This window comes from Odocoileus virginianus, chromosome 11 (genome assembly GCF_023699985.2).
Source record: "Odocoileus virginianus isolate 20LAN1187 ecotype Illinois chromosome 11, Ovbor_1.2, whole genome shotgun sequence".
Classification (NCBI taxonomy): Eukaryota; Metazoa; Chordata; class Mammalia; order Artiodactyla; family Cervidae; genus Odocoileus; species Odocoileus virginianus.
In genome coordinates this window covers 55223997-55235623 of record NC_069684.1, presented here as the reverse complement: position 1 = coordinate 55235623, position 11627 = coordinate 55223997, and the positions used below count along the sequence as shown (strand labels likewise).

Genomic DNA, 11627 nt, shown 5'->3' with positions numbered 1-11627 from the left:
CTGAATCCAGGCAGTCTCTTCTCCTCAAGCATCAGGATAATTCACAAGTATGGGAGGTGAGGAAGGTTTGCCTTGGGAGACTCAATGTAAAATGGCAATGCTGACTGACAGTTCAGCTTCTACACGAATGCTCCCCAGTTCTGATTTCCTCCAATACTGCCCGTGGGTTTACCCACGGAAAAGGACATCATAGGCCCAAACTAAGAGCAATTAAAATTTTTAATATCTTTACAGCCTTTAAACAATTTTATTCACTCCTCTTAGTCTAACCTAACTTCCTCTCCTGGGATGTGTCCTTTCCTAACTCATAAGAAATGCTGGCATCATCACACCTTTGACTTGTGATTCCAACACTTCCATTTCATGAGCAAAGCACAACTGTTGTCAAATGAAGCTGTATTTAACCTTCCCCGAGAGGCTGGATCCCAGCATAGTACACAACCTTCCCCGAGAGGCTGGATCCCAGCATAGTACACATTGAGAAGAATGAATAGATGTGGGAAAGGCAGGCAGGAAGATCCCGTCACTGGGGCAGAGAAATGACTTCAGGTCCCCTGCCCCGCTGTGGAGGAACGCGGCTAGATGGCTCTGACAGCCAGTGCTGGAGAAACAGCTTGTTTCTCACACGCAACAAGTTCAGTGTGTGTGTTGGGTCAAGGGCGGGAGTGCATATGCTCATGCCTGCAGTCGCTGAAGCCCAGACCTGTGCTCAGTAAGGCGAGGATGGGGAAGCTGACGTCTAGCAGGACCTGTTAATTCACATGAGTGTTGTCCTAGTTAGCTGGACTGGAAATGAATTCACAGTAGAGTGGCCTCATGGCCCCTGCTGTTATAATCAGGGCGAGAACTGCCAAGAGTTTTAAGCTGAAACTCCAATACTTTGGCCACCTGATGCGAAGAACTGACTCATTTGAAAAGACCCTGATGCTGGGAAAGACTGAAGGCAGGAGGAGGAGGGTCGACAGAGGATGAGATGGTTGCATGGCATCACCGACTTGATGGACACGAATTTGAGTCAACTCAGGGAGTTGGTGATGGACAGGGAAGCCTGGCTTGCTGCAGTCCATGGGGTCGCAAAGAGTCAGACACGACTAAGTGACTGAACTGAACTGAATATAAATGGAACAAAATTTTAAAATACTATTTTCTCCTCTTATTCCCCTATTCTGTATCTTTGATCTGTGATTGAAAGGATATAAAGATCGTGAACCACTGTATGGAAGAGAAGAAGGAAAATCCTGTGATGTGAAACATTCTCAAGTGAGAAAAGGGATCGGAGAGATCTGGAAAACGACTACAGCCATTTTGCCCTTTTCTTCATTTCTCTCATGCTCTCTCCAAAAGTTCTCCCCAGGACACAGTAAACAAGGTGGTAGTTTGGGAGTGCATGTTTTTACTGGAATGGAACGGAAAAGAAAGATGTCAAAAGAAAGCAGAATGAACCCCCTTTACACCTGAAGTAGGACAAGACCCATGGCCACCATCACTTGCCCTGAAGCACTAGCTTGGGGTGGAGCTGGGTGTTGCTGATAAGGTCTCAGCAATTCCCCTGTTTGCAGGATCTGAAACTTCTTTGTCTGACAATGGATGGATAAGTTCTCTTTTGTGAGACAAGAATGGGTGACCTTTTCCCCCTGAATTCGCATCGTGGGGGCCAGGGAAGACAGCTTAGGATCTCATCTCTTGGCCTTCACACCGTGGGAAAGAGGATCCAGAGTTTAAATGCCTGAAAAATGCCCTGGAACAGCTTTGAAAAGCATTCAGCGTAAGCGATTGCCCCCTGATCAAATGTCTAAGTTGTATCACGACAGGAATGCCTCTCAGGTCGTTGACCCAGCCCCAGACACAGAGCCTGTTCCCTTTGTCAGTAGATTCATGCCACTCGTCTCCTTTCTGAAACCACTTTCTAAAGAATGAGCTGGTGATGTCAGTTTCCTAGGAGAATCCATCATGTGTCCCCAGCAGACACTTCCCCTCCTTGCAACCCATTAGGTAAATTTAAAGAACAAATTAGTCCACAAATTAGGCCACTCCCACCCCCAGTCCAACTCACCACTTAAATCATGCTATTTTGTCAGTGGGTTTGAATCCAAGCTTTCAAATCAGAGTCCTCCAACCATGAGTCTATAACTCATGAGAACAATCACTGAACAACTGTTTCTTCAGTTTCTCTCATCTGGTATCTGCTCCCTTGTGAATGGGCTACCCACCAGCAGGAAGGGTTCGAGTTAATGGAAGTTAAGTCTTGAAAAGGAGATAAGGAAAGAGCAGCAAAATCAAACCATCCCAGGAGGCAGGGGTTGGTGAAGGGTTTGAAACCCTTCAAGTATCTCTTTCTGATCGGTCTTGATTTCTCCCATCTCTCCAGTTTTCTGTACCTGCCACCTTAGAAGCTACACCCTGCCACTCATCAATCAACAGCTAGGAACTTTATTTTTGTTGTTGTTTTTTTTTTTTATTGGAATATAATTGCTTTACGATTTGTGTTAGTTTCTGCTAAACAATTGTGTGAACCAGCTACATGTATGCATATACCCCTCCCTCTGGAGCCTCCCTCCCTGCCCCCATCCCGCCCCTCCTGGCCATCACAGAGCACCAGGCTGATCTCTCTGAGCTATACTGCACAGCTGGGAACTTATGGAAAGTGTCAGTTCCCCACCAGAAGCAGAACAAAACCTGTTTTGATTCTGTTGGCATCCACGTCACTGAATGAGGGATCATAACAGCACAGTTTAGAAAAAGCAGAGAGTTCAGAGGCAGGCAAGTCACAGTCCACATCTTGCCTCTGCCACTTAGGTCAGTGTGATCAAGGCAGGTTCATCTCTGAGCCTCTGTTTTCTCCTCAGTAACAACTGAATCATTATACTTACCTCATATGACTCAAGTAAGAATAAAAATTGGAAAAAAAAGAATAAATGATGACAGGAGTTTAACACACTGGGGACAGTGTGATAAAAAAAATAACACCTACTTCCCTTCATTCTAGCTGAGACATTGTCATTACCAGTTCTGACATTTTGACGTATCTTGGTTTCTTTATTTATAACAATTGGCAAACAGTGTCAATAGACAGTCCAGTTACTCATAGTGCTTGTAATATTTATGCACCAAACACCAAAACAATAATATATCAAATGATAAAGGCAAGTATTTCCAACAAAAGGGGAAAAGAAAAGGCTGGAAAGAGATGAGAAGTAAATTCACAACTTTAGTAGCACATTCTCTCAGAGAAAGGAGTTTTACTGTATCTTAATATGTCATTTTAACATCCAGTATAACATTACAGAAGCACATTTTATTGAATTATTGAATCTCAGGGCCATTAAGTCCAAATCCTTATCTGACACCTGAACACCATTTAAAATGCCTTTTACTTTTAATTTACTTTCTAGTGCACTTTTTTAGAAAGGTTATTTAAGGATTCCCTGTGATACACAAAATGGCCACAACCAAAAATAAGAGGTTAGAAGTGATCAAGAGAGGTCATCTTAAGAGAATCCTGTTCATTCTGGTGTACTGAGCTGTAGCAGGGTACATACCCTATAACTCTTCCAAACAGCTGGCTGCTCCCTGGGGGGCCTGGGCTTTCCTGGTGCCTCAGATGGTAAAGAGTCTGCCTGCAGTGCAGGAGACCCGGGTTTGATCCCCAGGTCAGGAAGATCCCCTGGAGAAGGAAATGGCAACCCACTCCAGTACTCTTGCCTGGAAAATTCCTTCAACAGAGGAGCCTGGTGGACAACATCCCATGGGGTCAGAAAGAGTCAGACTTGACTAAGTGACTAACACACACCCTAGGGGCTCGAGGCCACTGGGAACAGACTATGGAATGAAAGGCAAAATCCACTTTCTAGTTTCTCTAGTATTCCTCAAAGGGTGGTGCACAGCCCCAGAGATACCTAAATCCTCTAGGGAAGGTGGGGTGATGGTGGTGGATACTGAAAACAGGGCTTTGGGACTTCCCTGGTGGTCCAGCAGTTAAGAATCCGCCTGCCAATGCAGGGGACATGGGGTCAATCCCTGGTCTAGAAGACTGGCCCACTCCCTGGGGCAACTAAGCCTGCACACCACAACCGCTGAGCCTGCGCACCACAACTAACACCCGTGCAGCCAAACAAAGAAAGAAAGGAGAAAAACAGAAAATGAGGCTCCATCCCAGAGCTCCTGAACAGACTCTTTGAAGATGGTACTGCAGTGGGCATTTTTCACAAAAATTTGCATTTCTTGTAAATTCTGAGTATGAAACCATATTTGTAATATGTGAAAGAAAGTGAAAAGGCAAAGCAGTTTACACATCATTAAAAACAGGCAAATAAATTATATATTAATGGAGAGAAAGAGGAAAAGCAGAAAGCTAGACCTCTTAATGTGCTTATGTGTTATCACAATTCATTTAGAAAACATCTATTTAACTCATTCTCAGTTCAACTGTACCTGGGAGAATCTCACTAGAAATATTACCCAGGCTTCTAAACTGACTCTCAAAGTTTAGTCATATTTAAAATAGAAGGGTAGAAGCAGAGAAGACTCATTTGCCTTAATGTATTACTCAAACACTCAATATTACATTTTTCTTAAGAGTCAAAACAGGAAGTTCTTTAAGAGAAAGACAACTCAGTGGAAAAAAAGCAATTTTGTTTTGTTGACTATGACCAACAAAATTCTAGAAACCTGGTTAAGTTGCATTCAGTCACATGAGGATAAATTCTTCAGAAAGATTCTCAGGAGAATTGTTTAACTTAACATTATAAACAAAAAAAAGAAAGAAAAATTCTTAAATTTCCAGGATAAGAAACAGCACCCTCTTCCAGTTCATCGAGAGACATGGAAAGTGTGACTAATATTTACCAAAGGCTAAGTTCCTCTTAGTCATTCTACTTTAACTAAAGCTCCTAAGAATCTAACTGTAAAATCTTATCACAAGTTAAAATACTCTGAAATAAAAAGAGCAAAACTAATTGAGAAAAAAATCAAACTCATGAAATAGAGTCTGTAATTTCACCTTGATCATGAGACCATGTAACCTGAAACTTATCAACATTCTCCTTCCACTTTCCTTATTTCCATATCTTTTTATTTATAAATAGGCAGATATTAATAGATGCATGATAAATCACTTCAGTCATGTCCCACTCTTTGCGACCCTATGGACTGTAGCCCACCAGGCTCCTCTGTCCATGAGATTCTCCAGGCAAGAATTCTGGAGTGCCCTCCTCCAGAGGATCTTCCTGACCCAGGGACTGAATTTGCATCTCTTACACATCCTGCATTGGCAGACGAGTTCTTTACCACAGGTGCCCCCCGGAAAGCCAAGTATTAATAGATAGATAGATGTTAACAGATAAATAGATAGATAACAGGTAGGGAGAGATAATCACATGTCATATACCTAAAATCAGACTGAAGGGATTGTGTAAAATAATGAGATAAAAGTTAAAGATATATTAAGTATTACAAGAGTCTTAAAAATTAAAGATAATGCTAACTGGGGTGATCAAAGAAGATTTCATAAAATTTTAAAGAGTCCTGATAAGAAGTGTGGAGTTCAATAAACAGGGATAAATAAGAACGGACGTAACAAAAAAGCAAGAATATGAGCAAAAACATGAAGGTCAAAATTAAAGAAGGGCATGGCTCTCTTGCTGCTTTTTCTCCATGTATGTTACCAACCTCCATGTCTTATCTATTAGACTCCTTCAGTGTATCTTCTATCTTTGCTTTATATCCAATTCCCTTTACCATTTTCCCCATGTGGACCTTCAGTGCTTTTCTCCACCTAGGCTACAGTGACGATCTTCCACTCACTTTTCCTCTTCAGATTAATTCACGCACTGCTTTGTTAAACACAGATGACAAACATGATTGAGGCCCCAACACCTACTGAATGAAACCCTAAATCCCTACCCTAATATTTAATGTCCCAATTCATCATTTTAGTTTTGGGTTTCAAAACTGCTCTTAATGCAGATACACAGAGGTCAAGGAACAAGTGAAGAAGTCAAGTCACAAGAGGACTGAGAACCAACTAAGAAAGTCATGTGTGACCTTGGAGAGTCCAGTCTCAACAGAGTGATGGGACAGAACCCCAATGAGTATGAAAAAGCTAAGGCATAAAGGGGAGCCAAAGAGGTCCTCCAGCGGGGCCTCCACCATGTCTCTAGGAATCCCTGAGAAGTCACAGCACATTTTGTGAGTCCTCAAGACCAGCATCAATGGGCGGTGGGAAACTGCCTTTGTCATCACGCCAGTGAAGGGTGTGGAGCTCTGGTATACTCACGTGGTGTCGAGGAAAGCAGACATCAAGCTCTCCATGAGGGCGGGAGAGTTACAGAGAATGAGGGGGTACATGTGATCACCACCATGTAGAATCTACGCCAATGCAAGATGCCAGATTGTTTCTTATGGACAGAAGGACGTGAAGGATAGAAAATACAGTTGAGTCCTGGCCAACAGTCTAGACAACAAGCTCTGTGAAGACCTGCAGCAACTGAAGAAGATTTGGGCCCACAGAGGGCTTCCTGCTTCTGGGGACCTTGTGTCTGAGGCTGACACACCAGGACCAAGGGCTGCTCTGGCAGCACCATGGATGTGTCCAAGAACAAATAAATGTGTGGCCTTTGTCTGTCAAAAAGGCAGAGGGTGGGGTGTTGAAGAGCTGATGGTAGCTAGAGGACATAATTTAAGAGGAAAATTAGCCCTGAAAGGTGATAGCCTGTTACAGCAGGGAGTCAGAAGTAACAAGGAGCGGCTTCTTGCTGGAGTTGGTAGTAGAAGATGGTGGCGGTTGTGTTTCTGTGAGTGTTGGGCTGGATCGGAAGAGAGGAGATAGAGTCTCTGAGTCCCTTATCCAAAATCACAGCAAAGAGAGGTGCTCACCCACAACCAGGGAAAAATGAGGAACAAGTCAAAGGCTCTCACCACGCCAACCATCTGCACAGAAATCTTGAAACATTTTTAAGAACCACAGCTTTGAGTAGAAAATTCATTTCAGCATATTTTTGGAAAGGAGGAGGGAGTATTAATTAAATATAAACTTATTTGCATATTTGTTTATTCCCCCAACTCATCCCAGAAAGAATCTAAGGCAGCCACAAAGCGCGATGTGCTGGATGAAAGCCACCACATCCTGGATATGAGCTAAACTCCTTTGGCCACCAGTCCTATAAGACCCAAGCAAATAGATCATAAACAAAGAGCTCAAAGCGCCAAGCTTTCAAACAGAAAGAAATAAAACTAGGAAGGGCCATGATGAGAAGGGGCAGTTCCCCCAGGTGTACCTGAATGCTGAGCTGCTTCCCACCACATCAAAAGCAATGGCACAGCCCCTAATTCCAATTGCTGAAACATTTTAACAGCTGGGAATTAAAATAAGCTGTCAGCCAGCTCAAAAAGATTTTTTAATTCAAAATAAATCAGGCTAACAACCTGCAGATGTTTGGAAAGAAACTGTTTGGGTGACTCATTTTCAAAACCCAATTCCCTAGCTTTGCCATTTCAGAGTTTCTGAATGGCAGCTACCTGCCCTTAGCTTCTAATTGGAAGACAAACAGTTATGCTGGCATTTTCAGACTTAACATTGGTCTCACATGTTGACAAACATCATGGATTCTGTCTGGTCCACTAAACTAAGATTGGGAAGCAAGGGCAGAGAGCTGGTCAGATGACTGAATGTGTTGTGGAGTCCTTGGTCCTCCAGGGATCCCTCAGTCTTAAGAGTAGATAGAGATAAACCATTCTGCCCAAAAGTCTTTTCACCCAGGGCTGCATGAGCTGTTTTATTGCATTTCTTAGAATAAGTAGGGATACTCTCAGTTATGGGTTAAATAGAAACAAGGAGAGAAAAGGGGGGAATAAGAGACTGCAGGAAGAGTGAATAATAGCACAGACTCGGGATAAATGGCCAAAGGCAAGTCAGCATCTCAGCATCCAGACCAAGGATGACCATGAGAGGTGCATACATCAATAGCCATCGGAGGAGGAAGAAGGATGAGGCTCCAGCTTCTCCACCTGAGAACCATCTAGGTCTATTAGAGCTCAGCTTCTTTCAGTCGTGGAATATGAAACAGACTGTAATAATACATGTGGTGCTAAATCTGGGGAGCTGTTGGACATCAAAGCGCTGCAGTAGAGGTTTCAGATTGCTGCCCATGGGATTTAAGACTTTCCACCCATTCCTATCCAGGAGGTGATTTTGCCTCTCCTGTAAGTCCCTGCCTTTCTCTTCACTTTCCCTGTCTTAGTTTAGGCTGTGATCACAAAGTTCCACAGACTAGGTGACTTATAAACAACAGAAATTTATTCCTTATAGTTCTGGACGCCGGAAAGTCCAAGATCAGGATGCCACGGGCAGGTTCTAATGAGAGCCGTCTTCCAGGTTGTAGATGGCTGACTTCCCATTGTATTCTCATGATGGAAGGGGTGAGGCCTCTCCCTGGGGTCTCTTTTATAAGGCATTAATCCCATATGGCTTCACCTATGAAAGTGTTCAGGGCTCCCTCGGTGGCTCAGCAGTAAAGAATCCACCTGTAATGTAGGAGACATGGGTTCGATTCCTGGGTCAGGAAGATCCCTTGAAGAAGGATATGGCAACCCACTCCAGTATTCTTGCCTGGAAAATCCCATGGACAGAGGAGCCTGGAGGGCTAGTCCACAGAATAGCAAGAGTCAGACGTGACTTAGCAATAAAACAAACAAACAAAACAAATGAAAGCCTCCCCCTCATAATACTGTTACACTGGGAGTGAGGATTTTAATATATACATTTGGGAGACACAAGATTTCAGCTCATAGCACTCTCCTAGCCTCTAGTTGCCAATGCTAGGAAGCTATCTGTGGCCTCTGTGTCCGCCTCTTTGGGACCCATAGGCTTTTTCGTGGTCCCCACTGAGGGCTCACATAGCAAGTACAACACTGATCTGCCTACAAGTCCTTCTCCATCTCTCATTCTTGAAAGCAAGAGTTGTGTCTTGCCATGTTTGTACCCCAGCACCCAACACAAGACCTAGCAATCAGTAACAATTTGCTAAATTATTTAGGCAAGTTCATTAAATAGAAAATTATTTTTTTTTTTGAAAGCAACATTCCTTAATGGATGAATCTTTTCACCTTATTCAAAGATGTTTTAAAGAGCAAAGCAAAAACCAAGTCTTTGTTTTAGTTTTGGTGGAGCAGAAAGTTATTACTTTTGAGGAGGATAAACTCAAATGTCTCAAAAAAAGAATGTTCTTTAAAAATAAACATTTTCCCAAAATTTGAATGACCTCTCCTCAATCAAAATGGCCTCCAAGACCGGAAACTGAAACAATAATAGAATGTCTTGACTAGAAACTATTTGATCACACTAAGAATGAGAAGAATGAGTTCTCAGAAACAGAAAACATTTATTTCTACCTTTGGAGCTCGCTCATGTCTCAATGATACAGCAAAAATGAAAGAATCTCCACAAATCTCTTTGAGCCAGAATTCAAAACTAACAAAGGGTGAAGGCCACTGATATATGGCAATAAGAGAAGTTGCCGTTTGCTTTTCTCATCACATCCACCTGATTGGGAAAGAGGTAAAGAGTCCCTACTCTGCCAACTCTGTCAGCCTGGTAGCTCAGATGGTAAAGGATCCACCTACAATGCAGGAGGCCCAGGTTTGATTCCTGGGTCAGGAAAAGATCCCCTGTAGAAGGGAATGGTAACCCACTCCAGTATTCTTGCCTAGAGAACTCCGTGAGCCTGTGGGCTACAGTTCATGGAGTCACAAAGAGTTGGACACGATTGAGTGACCTTCACTTTCGCTTCTGCCATCTCACATACACCTAAAGACTGGCTCACCAAAGAGATGACATCCTTGATAAATGAAAATCAGTCAGCGACCAAGCCTATGTTCGTTTCCAGCAAGGCTCTGTGGCCAAAGGACATGTACTGAGCATAAGTCTCTTCTATTAAAGAAAATGAACTTGCTGTAGCCATGATGATGTCAGATCTGAATTGTCAAAGTCAACTCCCTCTCAGTTTGACTCTATTCCTTCCTAGTTGTGCCACCCTGGACAAGTCACGTCGCTTTGTCAGTCAGCAAATATCAGTTAAATGCCTGCTCTGTGCCAGGCCATGCAAGATGCTGGGACACAATGGAAAATGAATGGATAGATGGGGTCCCTGCTCTCCCAGAGCTTTATCGGGTCTTCCCCACCTCAGCACCCCTTATTGGTAAACATAGGCTCTTGATAGAAAAGTTCCTAATCTAAAATTTTTTAAGTGTCTAATTAATAATAAGTGAGATAACATATGTCAGATGTCAAACACAGAACATGGTCAATAATAGGAGCTCATTAACTGGGGAAAAAAAACTATTATAATTAACCAACTGAGATAGTGTCAACTATTTTTTCTTTGGCTGCACTGATAGGTTTGCAGGATCATAGTTTCCTGACCAGGGATCAAACCCAGGCCCTTGGCAGTAAGGGTGCAGAGTCCGAGCCACTGGACCACCAGGGTAATTCCAGTGTCAAAAATCTCACTTTTTATAAACTGCAAAGTAAATGCCATTGTTCCTGTTACCATTTCTATTATAGAGGTTTTTAGAATAAATTGTTAAAGCCAGCATATGCTTCCATCAATTAAAACTGCAGAATTTTATGCACATCTAAACAAACGTGCAACTCTGACAGCCAATGCACAAGGAAAATGCTAGAAAATATTTTTAAGCAGCCTCACCTCCCAGCAACCCCCACTAAGTACTCTATGCACCAGCTACGCCAATAGCTTGCAGTGTCCTAATGTGGCAAGTCCACTCACTGCTGCTGTGGGATCCCCTGCAGAGGGGATTTCGTGGCATCACTTCACTGTTTGTCTTCTCACCCAGAAGTCAGGGCTCTGAGGACAGGAGTCATGTTCTACCTTAGCTTTCTCACCCTAATGGCTTCTAGCTTAGTTCCTGGAAGGGAGGAAGGATTTGGTCCATAAATGTTCCCTAATTTAAAAGTAATGAATGAACAAGAGAAAAAAAACAGAATATATTACTTATGCCTTCACCATCTCCTTATATGTAAAATAAATCATGCTAAAGCATAGCTCTTTATGCTTTCTATTCATTTGGAATACGACATGCATCTAACAATCACAAGATTGACTGTGGTGTGCCCAGCTATATATGAGACCCTATGAAGGATATAAAACTTTGCACACACAGTGCACACATTTTCAAGTTTTAGAGGTTATAAAAATCTGTGGACATCATATTATTCAAAACTATTGTTCTATCAGTTATGAACTAAAGTTCACAGACTTTGACTTGTCCAAGATTTTAAAAAAAGCAATGACAGCAAACATATTTACTTATCTTGTGCCAAATTCTGTATGGGTATCATCTCTTTTAATGCTCAAAACCACACTATGAAATAAGCACTAGTATTATCCTCTTTTCACAGATGAGCAAACTTAATATTAGGAAGATTAAGTGATTCGCCCAAGACAAAAACCAGATCTAAGAAGGAAGCCATGTCACACACACACACACACATATACAAACACAGTCCAATTCCTGGGCTCCTCACCACACTGACTAAACTGAAAGATCTGAAAACATGTGAGCAAACTTCCACACAGGAACTCTGCTAACGTGCTACCTCTCAACAGAGCAGA

At 42.6% G+C, this 11627-nt stretch overlaps 1 pseudogene; it reads left to right on the top strand.

Moving 5' to 3' along the window:
- Window positions 1–6148: 6148 nt before the first annotated feature.
- LOC110127136 (small ribosomal subunit protein uS13-like) lies at window positions 6149–6603 on the top strand (annotated as a pseudogene).
- Window positions 6604–11627: the final 5024 nt, after the last annotated feature.